The following is a 27,476-nucleotide window of genomic DNA, read 5'->3' on the forward strand; positions in this document are numbered from 1 at the left end:
AGATTTTGTTTATCGAGATATATGAAATATAACTTCTATCATGTTGAAATCACATACTAGAATCATCAATCTTCAATTAATATAATTCAGAATACAGAAAAACGAATAAGAAACAACCTAAATCTGATCCGCCGACCAACAAAATCTTCAGTTCGTGGAAGTGAGGCTTGCTTTTATGTCGAAAGTGGACAATTCAAAGAATTTTTTTTGTTTATTGTTGAGGAACATTGATATAATGTCCAACTCTTGTAACTTCTCAACAAAAGCTTCCATAGAGCTCTTCTCGTGATAAGATAATGAAAGAACGAAGGAAACTTGTTTTCTATTTCTTGGAATAATTTTATTTCTAATTGGATTGATGTAATGCGTCTCGCCAGAAAAAAAATTCAATGTTTAACATTGAAATAAAATATTCAAGATAATTTCGATATTTCACTCGCTCAAATCACTCTTTCTGCTCAAAATTTTAGATCAATGTATACTTATGTCTTTCTATTTAAAAATAAGATATTGATTTTCGCCAACTTAATGTTGAAAGAAGAACCTCATAATTATATTCGTAAATACAGTTTTATTCTAAACGGCAACATGATGACGGCACAAACTGCAAAAGTAATCAATTCAAGCAGTTCAATCATATCAATGGCAGGAAATTCGGGGTTCATTGAGATAAGGAAGATGGGGGACCAAAGTTTAGGGAGGAATTATTTGTTCCTTTTTGCCTTCAGACGCAAATCGATGTATGTATCTCGACAGAACATAAAATCTTATCGAAAACAGGATTGGGTTAGCTGAAATGATTTTCGAACTTATTCAACGATTGTTTAGCAGTTTAGTTTTCATTAGTTCACATCTTTTCACTTGAGTAAAAGGGTGCTTCTAAAATATTTCAAATGAATTTCGTTATTCAATCCATAAATAATGAAAAACTTGCTTCCTTTTGAATATCATTTCTGAATGAAAGGATGTAAATAAAAATCATTAATTTTTAACATCATAGTTTCATCTGTTGGATATTTATGGAATAATCAGTGTCAACGAAGTGAAATATATACAATTTGTTTGTGCATTCGATTACGCGAACCACGAAGTGCTGACAACATTGGAAGAATGTAGAATTACTAAGGTGGAGTTCGATTGGTTGAGGTATTTTTTACTGAAAGGACACAATCTTTTTCATAGTGAAGAAAGGAGGAGTTCATTTGTCCCGTTTCTTCATTTCTTTCGGGGGTGCCTCAGTAAACAATTATTGGTCCTGTGTTGTATATTATTCAGAAAAATTTTTTTTGCGCGAAATTGGAGATAGTTCAGAAGTAGATATGGAACATCAGAATATATGTAGTTATAGTAAATCATACAAATAGTCGACTGATATTTTTTTTTATATACTGCGATTATGGATGATTAAAGATAAAACAAAAATACGAAAACCTTGAAAATTCTGAATTCTTAGATGCTTAAGATGATCCAACCTTCTGTCTTATCTGTGTTAGGTACATCATTCTGAAGTGTAATCATCAGTTCCATCGATGTGCATATTTTTCCAACACGATACCATCAAACGTGGTTTGTACGCCCGCCTAATCTTTTTTATGGCCTCTGTTCTGTGACTCATCTACATTTTGCTATCTGGTTAATGCTGCCCTGTGTCGGAAATCTTAGTAACTCCTGTTCTCGAACGCCAGGACCCATTTAACTTATCTACATCGACTTCGGCATGACATCCCCTCACCATGAGCCCAGCCACCCGGAAGGACGTTTGTGGAACAAAAAGCCATCGAGTAAGACGGCCCCCAAGGATGTTTGGTAGCTGTAAATAGCCAGGAATATGTGGAAATATATAGTTGTTGACATCGGTGTCTCACCACGTACAAATCTGGTTATAAATCTTCGATTTAAAATATGTTTCGCGTGAAATGTTGTGCGAATGTCGGTGTTTTGTAGATTTCTTTCTGGGGAAAATATATTGTTATGTTCCTCGATGAACTTATACATCAAAATGTTATACTACTATATCCGTAGCAGAAAAAAGTGAATTGAATGTATTCACCTTCAAATTTTTCATATGCTATGGCATATCTTAGTAGGTATTTAATCTTCCGAATTATTCAATGGATAAACATTTTTTTTTATTTGAAAGATAACAAAATGACCTTAGTAATGTGAAAAAATAATACACAGTTTTACCACGCGAACCATTTCAAATTGTATCATCTGCATTGAAAGAAAAGAAGAAAGAAGTAAAGTTTATTCAGAAGTAGGTAACATAAAATCATTCAAAATTTTTAACAATGATCACAACTATAATGATTATAAAATCAACAAAATTTCATGAGCATAAACCTTTATTTATGTATTTTATTTCAACGCGTGACGGTCTTCAATGGACTATAAGTTTCTCATTTCTATCTGATTTCAATTTAAGAAAACCATATAATTTTTTAAATCAACTAGTGAAAATTACAAGAGAATTCGTTCATTAGTTTCGGGAACAAGTGTGCAAAGATAGTTGGATAAAAAATGATTTTTGTAGACTGCTCGATTTTTTTCGTCTGCACTCTATCCATGTTTTTGTTGAATTGTATCATCCACAACCAATTTTACTACTCTCATACTGTAATATGAAGGTTATTCAAACCTTTCGAAATAAATCTTCGAAAAAAATAAGGAATGTTTTTAAGTCATGTCAGAAGTCAGCAGTAGGAACCTTTGAACCATTATAAAAGAATATACGACCACACGTAAATACTAAAATAATCCGCATAATCACAAGTTCATACATTTCGAAATATATGATACTCATTTATGACCTATTCCGAAAAATGTCCTCCAGAAATATAGAAAAATGCACTAACTTGACGTCAAAACATTTTGAGCGGTCCTAAATTATGGACATGAGGGTAAGAACAAGAACCCCTCATGGATATATAAGAATATCTAGGGTCTCCAAGGGTACAATAGCCACATCAAATAAAAATAACGAGTGATTATTTCACATATATAATCCAAATTTCACACTGTTATTTTATTATTCATCTACAGGCATATAACATATCTACACGAAATAAATGATTTTGGTCATCACTAAGATATCATTTTTTTTTCGATATTTTTCTTGGTTTTCCACATTTTAGTTGACGCGATCAATATCAAATTTGACATGAAGCTTACATTCGAATGTAGTGTTTTATCTTCCCTGAATTCGTATTCGAAATCATCAGTAAAACAAAATTTCGAAACGCAATATTTATGGAGCTCCTCTGTAGGATTTCAATCATTGATCATCAGATCAGTTAGTAGATACTCGCAAGAGCTGCTTCAACATTTTTCCCAATTTTTTTCATAAACCGAATTGGAAAATTTGACCTCACACGCAAAATTATAATGGAACACCCTCTAGAGGAGGATCCCCACGAACAGCCTTCTCAGTCACTGTTTTTCCCTTGCATTAAATCCACCGCAGTGAATAATATTACACCCTTGACTGCCAACTCGTGTACACAGTACGAGTGGGTGGAACATGTCGCCAGCCAGCTCTTAATTCAAGATTTATGAAGGACTAAATCACCAAATCCAGGATAGCTTCGTATGTAAAGAGATCGGCCGGATATAAAAACGGCCTCAAATTGAAATTTACGGCAGTACATATCTGAAATATTCTCTCTGTATATCGCGTATCGTTCGTTTTTTCAAGTCGAGAAGTTTTTCAGCATAAATAACTGCCTTAGGAATTTGTGTCAACGATAGGGTGAACTGGAGATTTTGAAGAATGCATCGCCCTGTTGTTATTTATCGGGAAAATATGTCGGCTATTGGGATCCAGGATTTTTGTGAAGTATTTCCTGATAATAAAGTAGGGAAATTAGGAACAAACTTTTGCAGTTTTCGTTTTTGAACGATAGATTCCTGGATAAATCATTCCTTCACCATGATGATGAGTTTGTTACTGAATCTATCATGTTTTATATATTTTCGTTCGAGAGTTTACAGACGGACATCATAAAATTTAAGAACCAATTCTTCATCAGTGAGTCGAACCTTATCCATTGAGAGGATCCTCGTCTTACAATTCTAAAATTACAGGAATTGTGATGAAAATGTTCCTTAAATGAGCGCTAAATGAGTTGATACGAAATGAATCGGTATTACAAGAGCAAAACAATGGACAAGACTTCTACGTACGGTGGTCAAATTTCCTGTTTGCTATTAGTGGCATCCTGAAAAAAACACTATATAAATTGGACGTAAAAGGTTGATTTTTAAACAGTAATATGAAAGAAGCGGTGTCAATTCCAGGCATCGATAGCTACAATTGTGATTCTATAAGTGAAATCAAACCAAAAATTATCTTCAATAAGCATAATAAAGGGTTAAAGTAAATAAAGATGAAAAAGAATGCTTCATTCCATATATGTACTCATTTGGGCTTCTATAAGCTGTCAATGAATCAGTTTTCTTCTCTATAGATTCTTCAAAATCAACAACTTTCAGAGACGGTTGAAAAAATCAATATTCCAATGGGTCAATAATAAAACGAAACATTTTGAAATGTTCGAAAACTTTTTGAGTAATTATCATTGTATTATCAAGTGAAAGTGAAGGTTTTCTCCGAGATAACTAAAAAGCAGTTTTTATAATTACAGCATTTCTACTTATCAAAATAGTACCTCTTTACATTTCTTCGATTAGAGCCTTGTATCAATAGATATTTCACCTCATTTTGAATTCAGAGTATCTGAGATGGCTTCATCACTATTTTTTACATTACTTACTATAAGTTCTATCAGTTCTGGTAAGTATTTAATTATGAGAGAAATATATCAATTTAAATTTGTCACAAAATAATCATCTTTTCTCAAGAAAACAAAATTAAATCATTTACTTCAATTATCAGGTGAAGCAAAATGAATCTTCAGGCATCAATTTAATTTATTCCTCAGAGGAAAGGTTTGAATGTGTGCATTATCTTGTACTTTCTGAATGAGTTTGTTATATTTTATTGTTATTAAACTCAGGCTGAACTCTCCTTGAAAGTTTATACCCTCTCTCATTTCCTAAAGTCATATTAATCTCGACGATTTCAATTTCAGAAAAATTTCATATATTATATATTATGTATCTTTTTGTGAAAGTTATATACAGCCAAATGACAAAAAAATTATGACAATGTTGTTTGACGCATTCTAGATATATCAGGATGAAATCAATCAAACCAGTCAATCCAACCAATCATAAATTCCATTATCGCTTCAGAACAAAGTGTGAAACTATGGTATATATTTGCAGTTCTTACGATGACGTTGTGCTTCTACTGCACTTCTGAAAGAGAATGTGAATCGCCAAGAACTGTATTGTGCCGCCAACCATATAATTACTGCTTTTCATTAGTATTTCGAAATGGTGAGCCTTTCAAATCTTGCACCGGAAGTAAGCATAAGTGTGAAAGTAAGATGGAAGATGGAGAACTTGAATTTCCAGAGTGCGAATTATGCCAAACAGATGAATGTAATACAATGAAATTCAAAAAATCATAGAAAGTCTACCTGCGTATTCATGAAATAAATAGTTATAATGAAAATATTTTATTCAAACCTATATTCACTCCAATTTAACAGTTGGTGTCACAAGTACACCTTCCTTAATATAAATACAAAGAGATAATATATGAAACAAAATTTGCAATAATAACATGTCACTCAATAAGTCGTTTGCCTGGCGCATAGAGACGGTATTCTCGACAAGTGAAAAACGGCATCATTTCAAAATATTCATTTGTTCTGTCAAATTTACTTCATTGTTGATTTAACCTCAAAACGACATTGAAAGGAAGACGATGTGAGCGCCGCTATAAGAAACGATTATTGTATAGCGTTATTGGATCATTCAAAGAAAGAAATCGTTGAAAAACGGACCAATTTCTATTCTCAGACCCTCAAAAAAATGCTCGCTGGAAAAAAAATTTAGCGCCAATGAAGAAATTATCACTGAAACCGAAAATTTTGAAGCGAAAGACTAATCGTATTACAAAAATGGTATCGAAAAGTTTGAAGATCGCTATAATCGCTGTATCGCCTTCGAAGGCAACTATGTTGAATAATAACATCGAATTTTCCCAAAAACCTGTGATTTAAAATGGTAGACTGGAGACTTTTCAATTGGCCTGTTAGATCATTCCTTCACGATGATGATGAGTTTGTAACTGAATCTATCATGAAAATTTCCAAAGTTTTATATCTTTTCGTTCGAGAGTTTACAGACGGACATAATGAAATTTAAGAACCAATTCTTCATCAGTGAGTCGAACATTATCCATTGAGAACATCCCTGACTCACAATTCTAAAATTACAGGAATTGTGATGAAAATGTTTCAAAAATGAGCGCTCAATGAGTTGATACGAAATAAATGGATATTGAAAGAGAAAAACGATGGACAACAATTCTACGTACAATTTTCCGTTTGCTTTTAGTGGCATCCTGAAAAAAAAAACACTATATAAATTGAAAGCAGAAGGTTAATTTTCAAACAGTGATGTGAAAGAAGAAGTGTCAATTCCAGGCATCAATAGCTACAATTGTGATTCTATAAATAAATCAAACCCAGAATTTTCTTGTATGAGCATAATAGAGGATTAAAGCAAACAAAAATGAGAAAGAATATTTCTTTCCATATAGGTACTTATTTGGGCTTCTATAAGCTATCAATGAAGCACAATTTTCATCCCCATAGATCATTCAAAATCAACTATTTTCAGAGACGGTTGAAAAAAATAAATATTCTAATGAGTCAATAATGCAACAAAATATTATGAAATATTCGAAAACTTTTTGAATAATTGTTGTATTATCTGGTAAAAATGAAGGTTTTCTCTGAGATAACTAAGGAGCACTTTTCATAATTACAGCATTATTACTTATCAAAAATAATACCTCTTTACATTTCTTCGATTAGAGCCTTCGTTTTAATAGATATTTCAATCAGCCGAAAAAGCATAAAAGATCTGAAGGTTTCACCTCATTTTGAATTCGAAGTATCCACGATGGCTTCATCACTATTGTTTACCTTATTAACTATTAGTGTTATCAGTTCTGGTAAGCATCTAATTTTTCGTCACAAAATAATTATATATTTTCTCGAGAATACAAAATTAAATTATTTTATTCAATTAACAGGTAAAGCAAAATGAATTTTCAGGCGGCAATTTAATTTCTTCCTCAGATGATAGGTTTGATTGTGTACATTATCTTGTACTTTCTGAATGAGTTTTTATATTTTATTGTTATTAAACTCAGTCAGAACTCTCCTTGAGAGTTTATACTCTCTCTCATTTCCTGAAGTCATATTAATCTCGAAGCTTTCGATTTCAGAAAAATTTCATTTATTTATTATGTAACTTTTTGTAGAAGCTAATGCAATGCTACTTAGCGCCTTGGCAATTTACAATGACATGTAGAAATGCTTTCACCGATAAATACACAATGCATTATCGCTTCACAACAAAGTTTGAAAATATGGTATATATTTGCAGTTCTTACGCTGGAGTGCTTCTACTGCGGTTCTAAAACACCATGTGAATCGCCAACAACTGTGAAGTGTCCCACAAATTATGAGTACTGCGTTTCATTGGTAGCTCCAAATGGTAAGCAACATAAATCTTGCACCACAAAGAAGGATACCTGTGAAAGTAAGAACAAAGATGGAACACCTAAATATTCTGAGTGCGAAGTATGCGAAAAAGATAAATGTAATACAATGAAATTCAAAACATGATAGAAAGTCTACTTGCTTAATCATGAAATAAACAGTTATAATGAAAATATTTCATTCAAACCTATATTCACTCCAATTTTACAGTTGGTGTCAAAAGCACACCTTTCTTTAATATAAACACAAACAGATATGAAATAAAATTTTTGAATGCAATGACATTCGACCAAATCGAGAATATTAGTTTTATTTCGTGGCAGCGCCGCAATTTCATACTAGTCTTTTCGATTTTTTTTCGTTGATTTTGATTTGAATTTGATTGATGTAACAAGTTTCAAATCAAAAGATAAATTCCAAGGCTCAGTCTCCTGTCTATAATGAATATTTGTAATATGTATTTCATTAACTTCTCGTTATGAGAAAAATAAAATTTTTGAATGCAATGATATTCGACCAAATCGAGAATATTAGTTTTATTTCGTGGCGGCGCCGCAATTTCATACTAGTCTTTTCGATCTTTTTTCGTTGATTTTGATTTTAATTTGATTGATGTAACAAGTTTCAAATCAAAAGATAAATTCCAAGGCTCAGTCTCCTGTCTATAATAAATATTTGTAATATGTATTTCATTAACTTCTCGTTATGAGAAAAATGTGCAAAATGTTACTGTGGCGAAGGAAAATATAAAATCCACTAATGACGGAAAAATACGATATCACTAAAAGTTTTCAAAATTTTTCCATGTAAGGCCCTAAAATGAGAAAAAAAAGGAATTGAATTTTAATGAACTAGTTGTTTCAATATTAAATCTTGTATAATTCAAAGTGCATCGTGTCCAAAAAAAGGTACAAGGAATGATCATCTTGCGGATATTTGTACTTCCTAGGAATTTCAAGAAGAAAACAATGAATCTCCATTTGGTACATCTGGAGTGAAATATTCACAAAATGTTCACTAGAATAAAATCAAATATTATAAATAACAAGAATCTGTCATAGTAGCGCTGCCTACAGTTGACTTAATGAACCTTAACTAATATTCTCAAAATTGGCAAAAAAAATCTAATCAGTGCATTCACCAGGTTTTAAGACATCTTAGGCTTCACTTCAAAATATTCATTTGTTATGTCAGAAGTAGTTCATTGTAGATTTAACCTCAACACGACATTGACAGAAAGACGACGCGACGTGAGCGCTGATGGTAATGACATAACTGTGCTCCTTTATGTAAGATCATAGTTCCATAATATATTCCCTAAAATCTAATTTTTATCATTTTCGATACTCAGTTGGGATTCATCATTGAATATCGAGGCTTCCTTGTTGAAGCATTCTCTAAGAAAGTTTTTCTCATTACACCAAAATCCCCTAGTGGAAGGCTTTGAATGATCCTAACAATCACAATTTCTTCTAAAAAACTTTTTTTTGAGACAATGAACTAGTTTAGTGATGTTGAAAATACTATATTTGACAAGATAGAATTAAAATATAGAGCAACACTGATAAAGCAGTGAAAACATTTTGAAAATCCATCAATAAATGACTGAGAAATAGATTATTTGAATTTACGTATTTTAGCGCGGAACGTCTTTGGTCTGTGACGTCACGGCTCTTGCCTGTGATCGCTACACCATAAATTACGTTTAAATACTTAGCCGCGCCAAGGCTCTCGCGCCGTTTGTAGTTGTACAGTATAATTTAACTCGAGTTTTGTTTTTATGTCACCATAATGGAAGAAGACTTCGTGAAAGGACAAAGTGACAATTTGCCTAAAATATATATATGCAGTGATGGAGTTTTTTTCTTCAAATCCATCTTATGTCAGTGCAGAAAAAAAAGGAGTTAAACTTTTCAAGTAAGTATCTACTTTTGAGTTTGCTTCATCATGGTTCAACTTATAACGATGATTTATTTAAAAAACGTTTCATAAACAGTTTGTAGTTGAGTACTGGTTGTTGAAGTCTATCAATGGCAAAACATATTTATGTGAGGAGTAAAAAGTAAAAAGAGAAAAAATTAATTTATATGTATGTATATAGTAAGTTATTTCAGTCATCGTGTAACGAACAAAACACGACACGAACGGCACAAGTGATTGTACACCAATGAATTCGTAAGCACTCTGCGAATACCAGTCATCTAGTGTGTGACGTCACGACACTTACGCGTACTTTGAAATTATTCTTCCAAGCGCAACTTCAAAGTCCCATAACTTTTTCATTTCTAGGGATATTTCAATGATTCTTCCACATTTTTGTTTCATTTTACTTAAATTTTCAGAATTAATCCTCAACAAAAAAATGAAAACTAGTCCATTCAGAATATAGCAAACATTCAATCTTGCCACAGAAAGTCCAACTCTTACCCCTCTGATGAAACAGTATAATACCCGTATTTATGCTTTAAGAATTCCAAAAACAATCAGCACTTCCAGATATCGAGTCTCCAGTATACATAAATAACAGAAAAAAATAAACTTCAGAGGGTATACTCCGTTCTGATCCCCGAGGACGACGTCATTTTGTGCTCCTGTACTAATATTGACATATGTACTTGCTGGTGGAGACTTTCAGGGCTTTAAAGCTCGGGGCACTCCAAACTTTTCCTCAGTTAATCTCGAATGCAAAAGAGGAAAGTTTTCATTAAACTGGAAGGAGCATTCAGATCTGCGGTAGATATTACGAAGAACTGGAGGTGTACTTCAATTGAGGGCGCGCTTTTTGTTGTCAGGAATAGGATAGGATCAATATGTGCTGAAAACTTTATACATGGGGTGGGTTCCATCGTGTCCCTCATGATTCCTGATATATGTTTGATACTTTTAATTCTAGAAGATCTTTATTCAGTGAATAATATGTAAAGGGTTCTTTTTCGAGGTATATAACTTTGAGTTGGCATTACTGTTCAAGATGGCAACCGATTTAACAGCTGTCAAGTGATTTATTCTCAGTTTGGTTTGGCAATTCATCATGAATAGACTCACGTCTGAACAACGCTTGCAAATAGTTCAATTTTATTTCGAAAATAATGGTTCTGTGCGGAATACGTATCGCGCACTACGTCCATTTTATCGTCGACAAAATCGTCCATCCAGGGTGTAAATATGGTGTTTATTATAGCTGCATCTTGATCGTTTTATATTAATTTAAAAGCTTGCCAAATTTTCTGATCTAAAATTAATTTCTAGCGACAATTCCGTAAGATACCTAAACATGTTTGAAGTCATTTAGAATACTCGCAACGCGTCCTCGAACAATCCAAAGTTTTGCTCCGTTAATGTATTTTAAGTCCTGGTCTTGGGACTCACAGAAGGCGTCGTCATTGCCATTTCGGAACATAGAGTTGAGTCTGGATTGGGATATCGCATGTTAAGTGATCAAAGCAACAACACAACGCTGTTTAAGCGGATGGAGTTGTGAATGAAGATAATCGAGATGATCATCAACCTTCAAAAGAAGACGACACCCTAAGAAGGAGAAGAAGGATTGGATGATATATAGATTCAGCACTACACTCCTCAATTCTGGGGAGAGAGTTCTGGATCTGGTGATAGCAGATTTTGAAAGTTAAAACGAATCTTTTTACAAAAAAGGTATTGAATGAAAGCTATCGGGTGGTTTCTAAAAGCAAAGGCTCACTCACCATCACCTCTGTCAACATAATGGACTAGTTTTTTTTTTTGTTGAGGATTAATTCTGCAAATTTAAGTAAAATGAAACAAAAATGTGGAAGAATCATTGAAATATCTCTAGAAATGAAAAAGTTATGGGACTTTGAAGTTGCGCTTTGAAGAATAATTTCATAGTGCGTGTAAGTGTCGTGACGTCACACACTAGACGACTGGTATTCGCAGAGTGCTTACGAATTCATTGGTGTACAATCACTTGTGCCGTTCGTGTCGTGTTTTGTTCGTTACACGATGGCTGAAATAACTTACTATATACATACATATAAATTACTTTTTTCTCTTTTTACTTTTTACTCCTCACATAAATATGTTTTGCCATTGATAGACTTCAACAACCAGTACTCAACTACAAACTGTTTATGAAACGTTTTTTAAATAAATCATCGTTATAAGTTGAACCATGATGAAGCAAACTCAAAAGTAGATACTCACTTGAAAAGTTTAACTCCTTTTATTTCTGCACTGACATAAGATGGATTTGAAGATAAAAACTCTATCACTGCGAATATATCTATTTTAGGCAAATTGTCACTTTGTCCTTTCATGAAGCCTTCTTCCATTATGGTGACATAAAAACAAAACTCGAGTTAAAACTACACTGTACAACTACAAACGGCGCGAGAGCCTTGGCGCGGCTAAGTATTTGAACGTAATTTATGGTGTAGCGATCACAGGCAAGAGCCGTGACGTCACAGACCAAAGGCGTTCCGCGCTAAAATACGTAAATTTAAATAATCTATTTCTCGGTCATTTATTGATGGATTTTCAAAATTTTTTCACTGATTTATCAGTTTTGCTCTATATTTTAATTCTATCGTGTCAAATATAGTATAATCAACATCAATAAACTAGTCCAATGGACTAGTGACTCTGTGAATTACAAGCTAGAGCTAGAAGCTAGAATTACATCTAGAGCAGTATCTTGAAGTTTCGAGACAAAAGCTCACTGATAATAACTAACTCCAGAATAAAGAAGACAGAATAAGGTCCAAACCACACCTTTATTAAACTTTATAATAGATTACCCTAAGGTTTTAGAACCATTCTATCGACTCAACTTAAAGGCAAGGTGAGAAATTAGGTACTTGAGAACACTATGTTTTATTACTGAAATGTTAACAATTTTGAAGTTTGTTTTATTTCAGACTTTGTACCTATTTGACACTCCATATTATTATTAATGGTGCATTTTTGAGTTTGTTATTCTACATGTCATAAATAAATATTTCTACAAATACAAAAACATCGTGATCACTGAGAAGATGACTGAAAACCTCATTTCTTTCATATTTCAGTCACAGCAACAGCTTAAACATAATTTCAATACATTGGACTTCAAACCCCCCGAGAACACCCTGACAACATTTGATCCCTGCACATCAAACTCAAAACCAATATGTAACAATCCTCAACAAGCATAATAAGCACCAAAGCATAAACAGTTCTATAGACCTTTACGTCCTATGGGAAATTCTCCAAGAACCCTTGTGTGCGTCCCTCATAACAACTCCTCTTTTCTTGAGCCAGGCCTATCAACCTGAAAAATATTTAAGTCTCCAGTAAGCCTCTGCTATATGATAGACCCGAACATAACGTTATCCATGCATTCAAAGCCTCCCCTTACTTTGAATCATGACTTGCCGAAGGATAATCAAATCCTCCCTGAATGTTGTTGATGACAGTGTTGCCGGTGCGCGTGCGTCGAGAGCACGTGCTTCGATGCTAAAAGGGCCTGAAGATTTTGGACGCGCGGATTGTTATCCAGTTCGCATACCGACGTCTCGCGTCGCTGGACGTCTTTATCTGCAGGAGTTGATGTCGCGTTTTTACACACGTAAATGTTGTTTGGCGGTAGATTATCGTTGCTGGTTTACATGATTTTTGACCGAGGATTCGTCCTCTGTGATTAGGTAGGTGGTAGAAACAATCATGAAGATTAAAGCTGGGATTTGTTGAAATTGTTGGGGGATATTAGGTATTGTATATTTTTTGGTTTTTATGGAATCATAACGGACGTCTTTGGGATTGTTAATTGAGGAAATTTTTGTCGTGAAATCAACTCTCTGTTATGAATACTTTCTATTTGAGTATATTTTAAAATTTAATTCGGACTAAAGTGCATATTCCAAAAAAAATTTCTTTCAGTTATTAAACTGTGAACATTCAAAAAATTGAAAAGGATGTTTTTTTCTACATTTCGAACTTTCCTGAGAAAAAATAAAAATTATTTGTTTAAAATATGATTCAGATTCAAATCATTTGTTTCCTTTTCTGCTTTTTTGGGAAATGATCTATTATTTGTAGAATCTAGAATCAGGAAATCAAACATCAAAAAAATCTTGACAATTGGACTTAAAATCGATTGATATAGTGTGAGAACAATATTAAAATTAAATGATGTGACAAAAACTTTCGACTCAATGTCGACGAAAAAGTATTTGAATATAATAAATGCATTCTCTAAAGATTCAATTTTTCCCCTCTCAATAAATGTCATTAAACGTACATAATATAATCAACGAATCAAGCAGAACATTCTGCATCCAACTTTGTCTATTGCAGTTCAAATCGATGTTTTTTTTCAAATTTACAAATTTTTTTCAATTAGATGTTACGTTTTCTCGTCATGGTCTCGATAATTTTCATAAGTTTCGTCCTTGTTATATTTGCATTTCTTCTGCCCCCTCTGCAAATAACACGAAAAACTGATATGTTGTGGCTCAGAGGATTCTCTGATTGAAGAAACTAGATTATTTTTCCCCATGTATCATTGAATCTCACATGTTTTTCAGTGAAAATCAATTTTTGCATTCAGATATAGAGACATTTTACAAAAAAAGTTGGTCGCCTACTGATGAAAACTGTACGAAATTTTGCATGGTAGCCATTTTTTCCATAATTCTAAATGAGCAGGATATGAAAAAACTCTTATTACATATGTCACACAAGGTTCGGTACAACTTCCATCTGTATGAAAAAATTTGGAAAATTCAAAATTTTGAGTTGGATATGAAATTTGTCATTCAAATCACAGTACAATTATACAGAGTGTTTATAAATGAATTGGGCAAAAGCCTGACTGCCCATTCATTCAATATTCAATCATCGTAATGAAAAATTTTACACCGAAAATATCGAAAATTGGCCAGATAAAGTGAAATGAAGGAAAAATTCTAAATAAAATTTTGTTGTTTAACTTTTGAGACATAAGTACGTTCTAACATTTCATATGTTTTATTCTTCAAGTGCAATCTATAAGAAATTATTCAAAGTAGTCGTTAAACTAAATGTAATGGTTATAAAAAATTTGTTCTTTAAACTTGTTGCATCTAACCTTCTCTACCATGTTTTATCAACAGACATAGAGAAATATTCCAGTAAAATTATTCAGAGAATCACAATTCAGTACCTCAACTCACATTCGAGAACTCTCAAGCTCCATAAAAAACATTCTTCCTAAGTAGGAAGCACCCCTAAGGGGTAGGGCCCCATATGGGCGTATACTGGCCACCACTGTGCAATGTCTCATGAAATCATCGTTAAACTGGGCTCCCCATTAAGAATCGTTAAGAAGGAAATAAGGTTTTCTCACGATAGAACATTTTCCGGCATCAGATAAATAGCCGTTGTTACAAAGATTGAACAGGCCTTGCACGAAGCTACCCAGGGATGTTTATGACACCTTCCGTTCAGTTTTAGTAATGGGTTTTCGGGAACAAAATTGGATTAACAAAGGAAACAAATTGCCGGAAAAGATTAGAGGATATTAAGACGTGGCTGCATTATCTGGCATGACTGGATTAATGGTCTGCCTTCGTCGAATCGAGAGTTTCGATCCATGTAGATTCAGGATTGCTCCGATTCATCCTAGCCATTCGTTTCAATTAGAAACTGTTAGCGCTCTCTTGGGAGTTGAAAAATATAGAGTCATCACAATTTTTTTTTTTTTAAGTAAATTGTATCTTGACGCTTAAATGATTATTTGTTATTTCGCTTAATTACTAAGTATTTCAAATTGACAGTGATGATGATCCAATGGAAGATTAAGATTAAGATTCAATTGAGGCGGTTCCGTTTCACTGCTACCTAATGGTCTATTGTGCAGCCCATCAGAGCTATTCTCTCCTTTTTGTTTCAGAATTCTATTGAAATCCAGTAAATGGGATGGCTTCAAGAAGGCTAATTTCTCACATATACAAGTTTCTTGTTCAAAGCAGATTTTGCGTTGGCTAGTGATGGCGAGGCATTCCGTCGCCAGGTGATCTGAAGTTTCCTCCTCGTCCCTACAGAATCTGTATTCGTCATCTTCTACCAGACTCATCCTCTTATGGTGTTTCCTAAGGCGACACTGCCCTGTGAGGAATCCAGCCAGGAGGTGAAGTATTTTTTTCTAAGATCCAGATAGTTCTTGGATCTCGCATTGTTGAAGTTCCTTCGAAACTTTTTGGAATGATCCACATCAGAAAGATTCCGCCAGAGTGTTTCTGTTTCAGTTTTTCCTTCTCCTGTTCATTTGTAGACCTTGTAGGTACATTTGTCTAGGCCACAGAAAGGTTCCGGACCGATGAATGGAATTTGTGCTCCTTTTTTAGCAAGCATGGTGGCCTCTTCATTTCCTCTAATTCCTGAGTGGCCGGAAACCCAGACTACAATGACCTTGTTATTCTTGCCTATTCCATTCAGTTTTCTTCGGCATTCCAAAACCATCTTAGAATCGATGATATGCGAGCTCAATGCTGCTCAGTTTCTTGCTAGGTTAATTCCTACACATCTTTCTACTACAAGTATCTCTGCCTGAAAGACACAGTTTTGGAACCATCTGTGGAAACATTTGATGGTATTCTTTCCAAGAACTGGGATTAGTTTTTTCGATGCTAATTTTTTTACATCTCTACACTGGAAAGGTTCGCTGATTGTATGTAATCAGTCAGGGAGGACCAGGCTCTCTGATTTCTTTTACCCCCTCATTGTGGTCCTTTCCTTGATAGTTTTAGAGTGGCCTTATAGGCCTGTCTCTCTATCACTAGAAGACGAGTTATGAGATCTCTAATGATCTCCAATCCCTAGTTGGGCACGTTTTAATAACTCCAGTGATACAAACACAGGCTAACCTTTGTGTTATATCAAGGGCTTCCATCGTGCTGTTCTGACTTGCTCTGGCATGTCAGTATATTGCCCCATATATTATTATCGGCCTCACAATCATGACGTAAATCCATCAGCCAGAAGATGAAGCAATAAAAAAGTTCATTTCCAAACTCCAAAATCAAGAACACAAAATCTAAAATTTGTTCTTTTCATCTCACTTTCCTCCGCCGACCGCAATCCTGCAAACAACATTGGAATAAACCAGACCGCAAGGATTTGAACGGGGTAAATAACGACAACAATATAATCCTCCAAGAACATATCGGAGGAATTGTTCACGAGAGAGAATTGCATTAACGTGGACTTATAAACGCAGATCCTTTAAGCCTTTCAGTACGAATGTAATGAAGACGTATGTGCCAGTGAATAAATTAAAGTAATAGTCCTATCCCCCCTCTTCTTACTACCGAGCACGGTGAAGATTGGAATTTATTGGTTTGACTGTCGTATCCTCGAACCACGTTTGTGCCACGCTTGATTGTTTTCGGTATAGGGTGTGCTTCTGTTCCTTCTGTTTCATTTGTGATGCTTTTCGGATGGTTTTAATGTTGACTGGGTAAATACAGGGAGTCCTTGGATTTATGTTAGGATTAAGGGATACAGAATGTCATTATCTGAGGAGTTCAATTTATATATAAGGTAGGACGTTGATTCGTAAAAGAACGGACGTGTAGTTTGGAGCTTTTGAGCACTTGTTCCAATTCCTGTTGATAAAATTTCACAGAAAAGCTTCTCAACATAATTTTACAATTAATGAATTTCTGCTAAATTGTAGGTATCTACAATCTGACCAACTTCATGAAAAGATGACAGTTTTCTATTCAGGTTTTTTCCAAATTGAAGATACAAATGAAAATGACAGATTCTTCCAATCATTTTAAAGAAAAATGATTCCTATAAACATCGGCTCGCAAACGATTTGTTTTCGTTGGGTACATCAGCTTGATTTTTTCTCATAGTACCTGCCTTTCACAAGATATTTAACTTAAATATGTCATAGAATTTGATGTTTCAATCATATGATATGCTTATTTTCAATGCGAATCTATAGGGTTTTTTTTTTGGAACGCTTCTTTCCGTCGGAACTTTTTTTTGTTGGACCAGTGGTAGTTCAGAAGAAATGTAAGAAACTTTGCACCACTTATACTCTTTTAAGGTTTCTGTAGCTTTGCCGTATATGTGACTAATTTCGAGAAAAAAATTCCGAACAATTCTCTAGTAATATTCAGGAAAATCTTATATAGACCACAAATCATCGATCATCCCTTACACCTATCTACGATAGAATCAACTGCAAAGGTATTCAGTGGTCCCTGCCTTGTAAAACTCTGTAACGGAAAATGTGTATCTATCTCTCAGATCTTCTTTTTGTTTAAGGTCCGGAATTTACATTCCCTTCACCTCTAATTTCATTTCTCCTATTTTCTGCTGTTATCTGATCGGAAGGCTTTCCTCCCTACTTCATGTCACTTTTTTCTTCTATTTAGTTCTTTGAAAGAGATATTTCCTCTTATCTGTCTTTCTTATTTTGATTTGTAGTATCTTTCTTAATTTCTTATTCTCGTGCTCTTTCAGCGTCTTTATTGTCTTCTTTTGTTGACAATTTCCTCAATTGTTTCAATTTTCAGTTCTTTTCAGATTTGTTGGTTAGTTATAGATGGGGCGCCAACCGCTGTTCTTAATACTCAATTTAGCGTACTTTGCAACTGGTCATTATTATTGTCTTTCGTATTGCACCAGGTTACTCTCGCATGCGTAATGCTTGGTATTAGCACTATTTTTATTATCTTCAGTTTGTTTTCTAAAAAAAGTTTACTTTTAGGATTGAGCAACGGGTACAGTCTGTCGTGCAATTGCCTTGTCTTTTTCCTGTTTTCTTCTATCTGTTTGTTAAAATTCATTCTTTCATCCAGTATTACTCCCAGATATTATGCTTCCTTTTTCCATTCTATCATCTGGTTTTCTATTTTGAAGTTTCCTGCTTTCTCTTTCTTTACTGTTGGTCCTTCGAAGTAGATTACAACTGTTTTCGATGTGTTCATTTTGAATCTCCATTTCTTGAAGTATTCCATCAGTGTATCTATGTCAGAGAACTGACAAGTTATATTCCAAGAATTGTTTTTATATAATTGTGTTGTATGTGGCGCCACCCCATGGCGTCAAAACCTAAATCGGCATAATAAATATAATTCTATAACAATTCCAGAGCCTCATCGCTCAAAGCGTTGAAAAAATACAAAACGTCACAACGTTACCTTGAGTTTCAAAGTAAAGGATTTGTTAAGGACTCAAGGGTTGTGACTGAAAGGCAGATCGTGTGTAAAATGCACTTTATTTCTAAAACTAACAACTATTTATAATATAATTCTAGTGACGTCAAGACCAAGCGTAAATATGATGACAATATATTTATTGATACAATACGAATTCCACAGTTCACCGGAAATATGAAAGTAACTAGGTATTTCTCTGGTTAACGAACTTCGAACGGAAATGAAAATGCTGATTTTATAGACAAATTGAAGACAAACATCCTTCAATCTACGCTTGATTGAGAAATATGAAATACCTTCAGAAATTAATTTGTATGAATATTATTGGAAAATTATGATATGAATAGGATTTTCTGTACGTTTCGTACATATTCCCGGCGGCCTTAGTGATGTGGTTGGAGTCATGACGTCCTGAATGGTATATTCTAAGCTAGGTGAGGGTTGATCGGTCTGTCGTGGGGTGGCTATACATTGGCTGCAAATCTTCTTCTTCAGGATGAACTGGTACATTGCTCGTGTGGGCTGTGTCTCGTGGTCACTTTCTTAACCTTAAATAATAGAATACTAAATATTAAATGAAATTTATAATGATGATGCATGGAGATTATTGTGCATCCGACTACTAGTTTGTAGTCGTTTTCGGATAGTTCAGGTCTTGTTCATCCTCTGTTGTAACTAGAAGTTTCAACCATTCGGGTCCATTCCACCAAAGATCATTCATTGGCATTGTTCTGGGTCTCAATCCACGTGAAATCAGATCTGCAGGATTGTCTGTCGATTTAACGTAGTACCAGTGAACTTGACCTAGTAGTTCGTGGATGCATTGAACTGTGTTGGTGACGAATGTTCTCCATTTTCCTACGTCAGCTTTTATCCATGATATGAGAAATTCCCAGTCGGACCAGGCGAATTCTTTTGAATTGTTCTGTTCCAGGGCCGTAACACAGCGCTTGAAGAGTTTTTCCAAGAGGAGAGCTGCACAGAGTTCTAACTGAGGGATTGTTTTCGTGTTCCTTAACGGTGCAACTTTTGATTTTGATGTGAGCAGTCGTACTTGTATTTTTCCACTGTTGTCCATGGTTTTGGTGTATACTGCTGCGCCATATGCCTTTAGGGATGCATCTGAGAATCCGTGTAATTCCAAATGTTGAGAGCGGTTTAGATGAATCCGATGGTTCACTTGAATTTCTCCTAGCTCGATCTTGAAGTTTCTGCAAATGTGTCTTATTTGCTCTGGCATTGATTTGTACAATGAGGTCTTGTTTTTTCTCCAAAGGATTGAGTGTAATGGTTGATTTTCGCTGTCTAATTTCACCTGCCTGGGCATTTTTTCGATGTCTGTAGTCATTGCAATTATGTGTTTTCGCCATCTGATCGGAATATCTATGAGATCTTGCTGCAATTTTGGTCCGGTGTGAAGAATGCCATTGAGGCTGAGTCCAGTACTGGTTTTTGAACTTGCATCGAATACAACTCTTACTTTTGTCGTATTGCGTTCTTCTTTGATTACAGGCTGATGTGGAATATGATATCTTGGCATTGAATCGTTTGTACTTGCAATCTTCATTTGGCCTGGGTCAATGTATTTCTGCATAGATTCCTTGTTTATAATGCTGAGCTTTTCATTCTTTTCCAACTTATTTTCTAATTGAAGTAGTCGTTTCTTTGACCTGGTTTGAAATTCATCATGCTGAGTTGAATATTTCTTGTCAGTATTTGGGATTTTCACAGTGTAATGGTGTTCATTTCTTCGAACGCTGTTAGTATGAGATTCTTCGACTGGTGTATCGTCGTGGGTTGTTTCATTTGAATTTTCTGTTTTTTCGGTATTCCAGAAATTCGTGAGTTGTGCATTCTTGTGAGTGTTCTGTGCCACTAAACTATAATTCGTTTTGGGCCATGAGTCATATTGTACAGTAAGTATTGGAGTGGAAACTGCTGACGAATTTGTTCTTGAATATTTTCTTGTTTCTCCCATTTGAATTGCTTTTAGGATATTAACTTGGATTTCTTCGTATTTGTCATTTGCTTCATCGAACAGTCCGCGTTCCATATATGATTCGGAATCTTTTTTATCCATTGCGTTTATTTGGATTTCATGTGAGATGATAGCATTCCATATGTTTTCAATAGATTGTTGTTTGATCTTCATAAGTGCTATATTATCTGATTTTTCCATCAAGTCTTCAATTTTCGCTAGCTGTCTCATTAACATTTCGATTCTTGAGATTTGCTGTTTGATGATTGGGCAATCGCTGTTCGTCGTTTCTTTTTCTTCTGTAATTCCTTGATCGTCTCGGAGTTTTTCCTGTATTTTCATAATGTGGGACAATGCTTCATTGTATATCTTTTCTGCCTGCCCATATATGTTTTTGGTGAAGTATTCATCAGTTTCTGGTATATTATCCTCTAAGTTTTGGTGCGTTTCCTTGAAGTAATTCCATTCTTCCTTCAGTATTTCCATTTTCATTTGGTAGTATTCTTCGTTTCTTCTTTCTCCTTCCTTCTTCAAGTAATAAAGAATTCTTTCGATGGCTTCTGCCGTTTCGATCTGATCTGCGACGAGGTTTTCCATTTTGAATTAGGTAAGTAGTCTAAGTCTAGTCAAGTCTAGTTATATGAGGTTTGATTTATAAGGTTAAAGGATCGGTTCGAATGAGAAGGAATTTTGTTCGACAAACTGAACAACCAGACTCAGAAGTTCAAGGGCAGTCTTAATTCCACAGCTTGTCAACAAGGTTACAGGATCGGTTCGAATGAGAAGGAATTTTGTTCGACAAACTGAACAACCAGGCTCAGAAGTTCAAGGGCAGTCTTAATTCCACAGCTTGTCAACAAAATTGAAGGATTGGTTCGAAAGAATGATGAAATGTGATAGGAATATGATAGGAAAGATAATTACTGGTGATTGTTGGTTATGGGGTGCAGTGGTTGTGGTTCCAAAGTCCCTGGTAGTTGGTGCCAATGGGTCGTAAATCCAATGACTGGTAGTTCTAGGGTTCAGTGGTTGAAGTTCCAAAGTCCCTGGTGCCAATGGGTCGTAAATCCAATGACTGGTAGTTCTGGGGTTCAGTGGTTGAAGTTCCAAAGTCCCTGGTGCCAATGGGTCGTAAATCCAATGACTTGTAGTTCTGGGGTGCAGTGGTTGAAGTTCCAAAGTCCCTGGTGCCAATGGGTCGTAAATCCAATGACTTGTAGTTCTGGGGTGCAGTGGTTGAAGTTCCAAAGTCCCTGGTAGTTTTTGTGTTGGCTCGAAGGACCAATGTTGGGTTGTAATCCGGCTCGAAGGACCAATGTTGGGGTAGCGTCACAACGTTACCTTGAGTTTCAAAGTAAAGGATTTGTTAAGGACTCAAGGGTTGTGACTGAAAGGCAGATCGTGTGTAAAATGCACTTTATTTCTAAAACTAACAACTATTTATAATATAATTCTAGTGACGTCAAGACCAAGCGTAAATATGATGACAATATATTTATTGATACAATACGAATTCCACAGTTCACCGGAAATATGAAAGTAACTAGGTATTTCTCTGGTTAACGAACTTCGAACGGAAATGAAAATGCTGATTTTATAGACAAATTGAAGACAAACATCCTTCAATCTACGCTTGATTGAGAAATATGAAATACCTTCAGAAATTAATTTGTATGAATATTATTGGAAAATTATGATATGAATAGGATTTTCTGTACGTTTCGTACAACGACCCATAAACAAAACGAAACTCTCGAAGTTTCAACGCCCCTCATAACCTACTTCCTACACCAATTGAAAATCTGCCAAACCTAACCGTTCTCTCCGAACAAAACAACATTATGAACATCGCCGTTTGAAGTACGCCGAAAAGTCGATCTCCCATCATTACTTCATCAAGATCTCCTTCAGGGTTCACGCGAGGTGTTTCCGAACACGGCTCGGGTTTCAACAGCTACTATCCCCACTCCGCTACTCAAATAGTTCCTCGAACACAGAGGCGGTAAAGAGTGCTCGAGCACATTTTCTCCAGGGCATGTGAAGCTACTCGATAATGCAGAAGGCCCTTCTCTCTTTAAAACATCCGACGGAGCAAGAAAAACGAGATAAGGCCGAGACAATTCGACACGGCTGTCATCGGACGACAATGCGGGATCACGTTACCTGTGACGGTCGCCCGGGAAACGGAGTCGTCTCGAAAATTTCCCTTTTCCGCAACGGTAAAACGGAAAAATCGTCTGCGTGATGGAAAACACAATGAAATTCAATTTTGAGACCGGATAATGGGTCGGTACTAATTGAACAACAGGTCCCTGGAGGAATCGGAGAAAATGCGAAGGGTGGGGAAGGGGAGATAGAACCTGCAATTCCCGAGTCTTACGCTTAATGAGGCCATCTCTCTTTTCATTCTGGTGCGGGGGATGAGCTCTATCTCGATATTGATGAATTAAAGTTCTTATTCGCTGGGAGTGATCCTCCTTTTGGGAGATATTGCTGGAAGCACAGAATGAATGTATGAACTGTGATTTTTGAATGTTGAAAAGAATACAAAAGATGATTGAATTTCTTTCAATAACCAGATTGAATTAACATGGAGTAGTGAAAGGTTGAATGAAGATGAAGTTATTTTTGTGAAATTCCATGAAAATTGGAGAACCTCATAGATAATATCGATGATAAGTCTGCCGTTGTTATAATAGGTCTGGTTATTTATTAGTATTTGTTGACACACTTTGCATACTTTATAATAAAACAGGAGAGGTATAGTGCAATAATTTCAATTGAGAAATAAAAATAATGTGGAATACGATAAGATTTTTTGAGTATCGAAAAAAAGCCTGTTATCGAGACAAAACCACGGGTTTTCTTCTCATAAATGTGATATTTTCGACGAATCGTGCGATTTTCATCTCTTCTACACAATTTTGTTTGAAATTTCAAATAAACAAACAGACCAATGATGAATATCTCTTGAGATGAAACAATCATACAAAAAAACAAAACCTTCTTGCCTCTCACTATCTTCCTCTCAACCTTATCTTTTTTGTTGAATCAAGAGGAATCCTCATGGACGAAGACCTTTTCGAAGTTGGAACACTGTAGGCTTCCACGTTTGAAGAAGACGACTTTTCCACTACACCTAACCTGCTATTTGAAATATAGTCTTAGAATCCTTTATCCCTATCTGAGTATGTTTGAAGAAAGGATACATTGGCTGAACGGTAGTTTTGGAGGAATATTGAGCAGTACAATGCACCAATCACTGAAGGTGTCGAAAGATTCGATTTGATGCACAAGCTTTGGACTCTTGTATCTGGTGGAATATTCATTGTAGTCGAACGATTCTCTGACAAATCATTTGAGGTATGTTTCTGCTCCACAAGAGTTTTGAAAGCGATTTCATGAAGACATTTAGATTCGCCTGACGGTGGAGCTGGGCATTGTATTCAAACCAGGCTGCTTTGAAAATGGTCCTGAGGAATTCATTTTGAACGATCTGAAACTTGTTGGACTTCGTTTTTAAGGGCGCGAAAGCCCAGCACGATGAAGCCTAAGTTATAGTGAGACGGACAATGGTCTTTTATGATTGTAAATTGTCGAATGTGGATTTCTTATCCAAGATGACTCTCGAGTATTTCCCTTGGGATTTCAATTAGGGGATATCTCATCAGTAAGAGGAAAAGCGTTTTTTTGGGTTTTATTTTGTTTAATCATTTTTTGCACCATTCCTCCAGATAGTTTTCATCGTTTGGAAGGAATTTGATAGAAAATCGGGAGGTTTTTGACCTTTGTATATGGCTAGAAAAGTTCGATCTGACTTGGAGATGTCAACTGTGAATGCTGACTATAGAAGAGGAGACAGCACACTACCTTGAGGGACTCCGGCTTTGAGATCTCTAGGGTTAGATATTCTTTTGGAAATTTTTGTTTTGAAGGAGGGATTCTGGAGAAAAGAGTGGATGGGTTGACACATCGGAAGTTTGAAAACGAGTTCTCAGTGTCATACGTAGTGAAAAGCCTCGAAAATATCGACAAATATTGCCTCGATTACCTGCTTCCATTCTAAACCGGTTGATGTAAATTCCAAAACTCTAGCACTGTTCTGTGGCCAGCTCCATATTAATTTGGCCCGCTTCTGTCCTTGATGCCGAAACTTCCACACTAAACCATACCTATATCTCGCTCAGGAAACATTCGAAAGGCGGGGCCTTATTAATTTTTCCGTCTGGAACTTCCCTGATGCCATATTATAATTCGCGCCTGCCACGAAATGAGAAATAAATAATTAGCGATGTCCACAACATTCCGCACAGATTGCTGCGCCTGACGCGGCACAGCGCTGAAAATCTCGAAGAGAAAAAACAAATTGTCAACTTAATCCCGAATTCCAGTTTTTATGCAAACTAAGCTCGCGACTGAACGTCATAAGTCTGGTGTGGCCGACATGTTTCCATTTATACCGTTTTAGAGCTCTCGTTCCCCGAACAGAGCGATAAACTTCGACTCACTAATGACGAATAAATACGAAACTCTCATACGGAAAAATCTATGAGCTAGAAATTTTCAGGGTACGATCGGATTTTGGATTCCGCAGTAGGCCTTGTTAATATGTTTGATCCGACTGGGGGTTGTGTGAATTCAATTACATAATACGGCCTCATTTTAATCGGACGCCTAGAGTAATAAGCATAGATTGAGGGAGTATTCGCAATTTTTACATTTCCCCAACATTGTTAGATTACGTTGTCGGATTGTGAAATATTTTCGAATCCACTATTTTACTTTATCGTTATGAATGTATATTGTATTGAATGAAATATATTTATTTGAGTGATCCCTGATAGAATATGCAAATTGGAATATTTCGAATCCGATGTTTTTCCTAAATGTCGAATTTATAATGAGCAGAATATTTATTATTTTCTGTATCTACCTGCTGAAATCTAAGGTTTGGCAACTTTTGCTCTCCTAGTGTCATCGGTTGTTTCACGTTCAGGTATTCATTTCAATATATTTTGAGTCAATATGAAACGTTGATTCACTATGGGATATAAAAAGTGCGTTCTTCGTGGAGAAACTCGCGAATTGAGTGAAATATCGTATCACTGATATGTTTATATTTCCCCGCGCTTCATGTCAAATTGATAGTTCATGTTGGGGGTCAAATTTGCTTGCTGAAAATGACATATGCTATCCATGTTTATTATTCGGAGATCGTACGATATATTTTCAAGTCTCTATTCAATATAATATATGTTATTCTAGAAATTGTCCACTAAGTTATTTTGACACATGAGGAAATATGTAAGCGAATCAATCGATTTGCAAAATTTGCTATACCAGCAATTTTGCAGGTGTCTAGGATTACACCACATTTCACCATAGGTAAGATAATGTTACGAATCACACAATCTGCTGTTTTTTATTCAGCCATTAAGAATTGTTCAGTCTTCAATATAGTCAATTAATTAATCTGTAGGCTTCTAACCATTCATGATCTTTAGCACAAAACCCATAATTGTATGGTCATATATCCCTTTGAAATTATGTTTTTCCGCTAAAATAGTTAGATACAAAATTTGAACCATGATAGTAAGAGATATATGAACAAAAACAAATTGAGAAGACACTGATGTAGTATCCAAAGGTGCAATTGGCGAATGCATGAACGAGCTCTCAAAAGCTCCCAAATTCACGCCAGTGCTTTCCTCAAGTTTTTTTTCGTTCGTAATGACGCTGATAGCCGCGGTATTCGGCTCGACGTCTGCAGGTGAGTGAAGGTTATTTGACGCGTCGAAATGAAAAAAAAATGCCAAGCGCGAATGCTCCCCGGCGGGGCTATATATTTCCCACCTTGATAATGGCTGTATTGCGGCGGTTTCTCTTTGTCGAGGATGATACTTCCGGCTTTGCAATGGTCCAGGATGCGCGAATGCAACTCGTGGGCCTAATTAGGAAAGGTTCGAAGTTTTTTTTTTCAGTGCTCGTTCTCTATCATTTCGTCACAAATTCTGTATTTTTCGAATTTTGAGCCAAACGATAAGGTTCAACCCACTGATGACTGATTATATTCAATTATGTTCGTCTGTCCAGTCATATTGAATAATGGGCAAAATGGGCAATAATTTGCAAAATGGGCAATAATGGAAAATAATGGGCAAAATGTGCTGAATAAGATTAAATTTTGATTGTTTATAATAAGGTAGTCCCTGGGGTTGTCCTAATTATGAACGTTCGTGTGTTTCTATTAATTTCGAAATATTAGGTCCGACCAGTATGAAAATTTACATTAGTATGTAGAATGATAACTTCAAGCCACGTGAGAAATTTCCTTGATATCGTTTCATAAGAATCATGGAAAAATGAGAAAAAAATGGAAAGAAAATGTCTTTATGAAAAAGATTTTTGAAATGTTTTCTTCACCAATATGATTAAGTATTTAATTCTGAATATTTATAACATGAATGAAAAAAACTGAAGAAATTCAGATATGCGTAGACAGTATTTTAGTTATCAGACGTATTCTTGATATCCTAAGCAAGAACTGTCTTCACATTTTCGAAACAGTCAAATATGAAAATATCATGCAACTTTTAATCAAGAAATTTTGTATCAGTATCTTTCAACAATTGTTTGGAAAATTTAATACAGAATTCGACCATAATCTAAATTTTTAAAATTGCA

General features: G+C 35.2%; 1 protein-coding gene and 1 long non-coding RNA gene across 5 annotated transcripts in view; both read left to right on the plus strand.

The window, feature by feature from the left end:
• The window catches only part of LOC123676536 (tensin-3-like), a 347,695-nt gene that overhangs the window by 107,684 nt on the left and 212,535 nt on the right, over positions 1-27,476 (plus strand). The window contains exon 1 of one of the 4 annotated variants that reach the window (XM_045612485.1): positions 13,201-13,303. The exons of the other annotated variants lie outside the window; for them this stretch is intronic. The gene's annotated coding sequence lies outside the window, so the exon portion shown is untranslated. Of the gene's footprint in view, positions 1-13,200; positions 13,304-27,476 lie in introns of those variants that run through there. 4 annotated transcript variants of the gene reach the window in all.
• Positions 4,680-5,585, plus strand: LOC123676545. Its single transcript, XR_006746962.1, has 2 exons — positions 4,680-4,792; positions 5,287-5,585. It is a non-coding gene; the product is annotated as an uncharacterized LOC123676545 (long non-coding RNA).

The sequence above is a fragment of the Harmonia axyridis genome, chromosome 3, assembly GCF_914767665.1.
Source record: "Harmonia axyridis chromosome 3, icHarAxyr1.1, whole genome shotgun sequence".
Taxonomy (NCBI): Eukaryota; Metazoa; Arthropoda; class Insecta; order Coleoptera; family Coccinellidae; genus Harmonia; species Harmonia axyridis.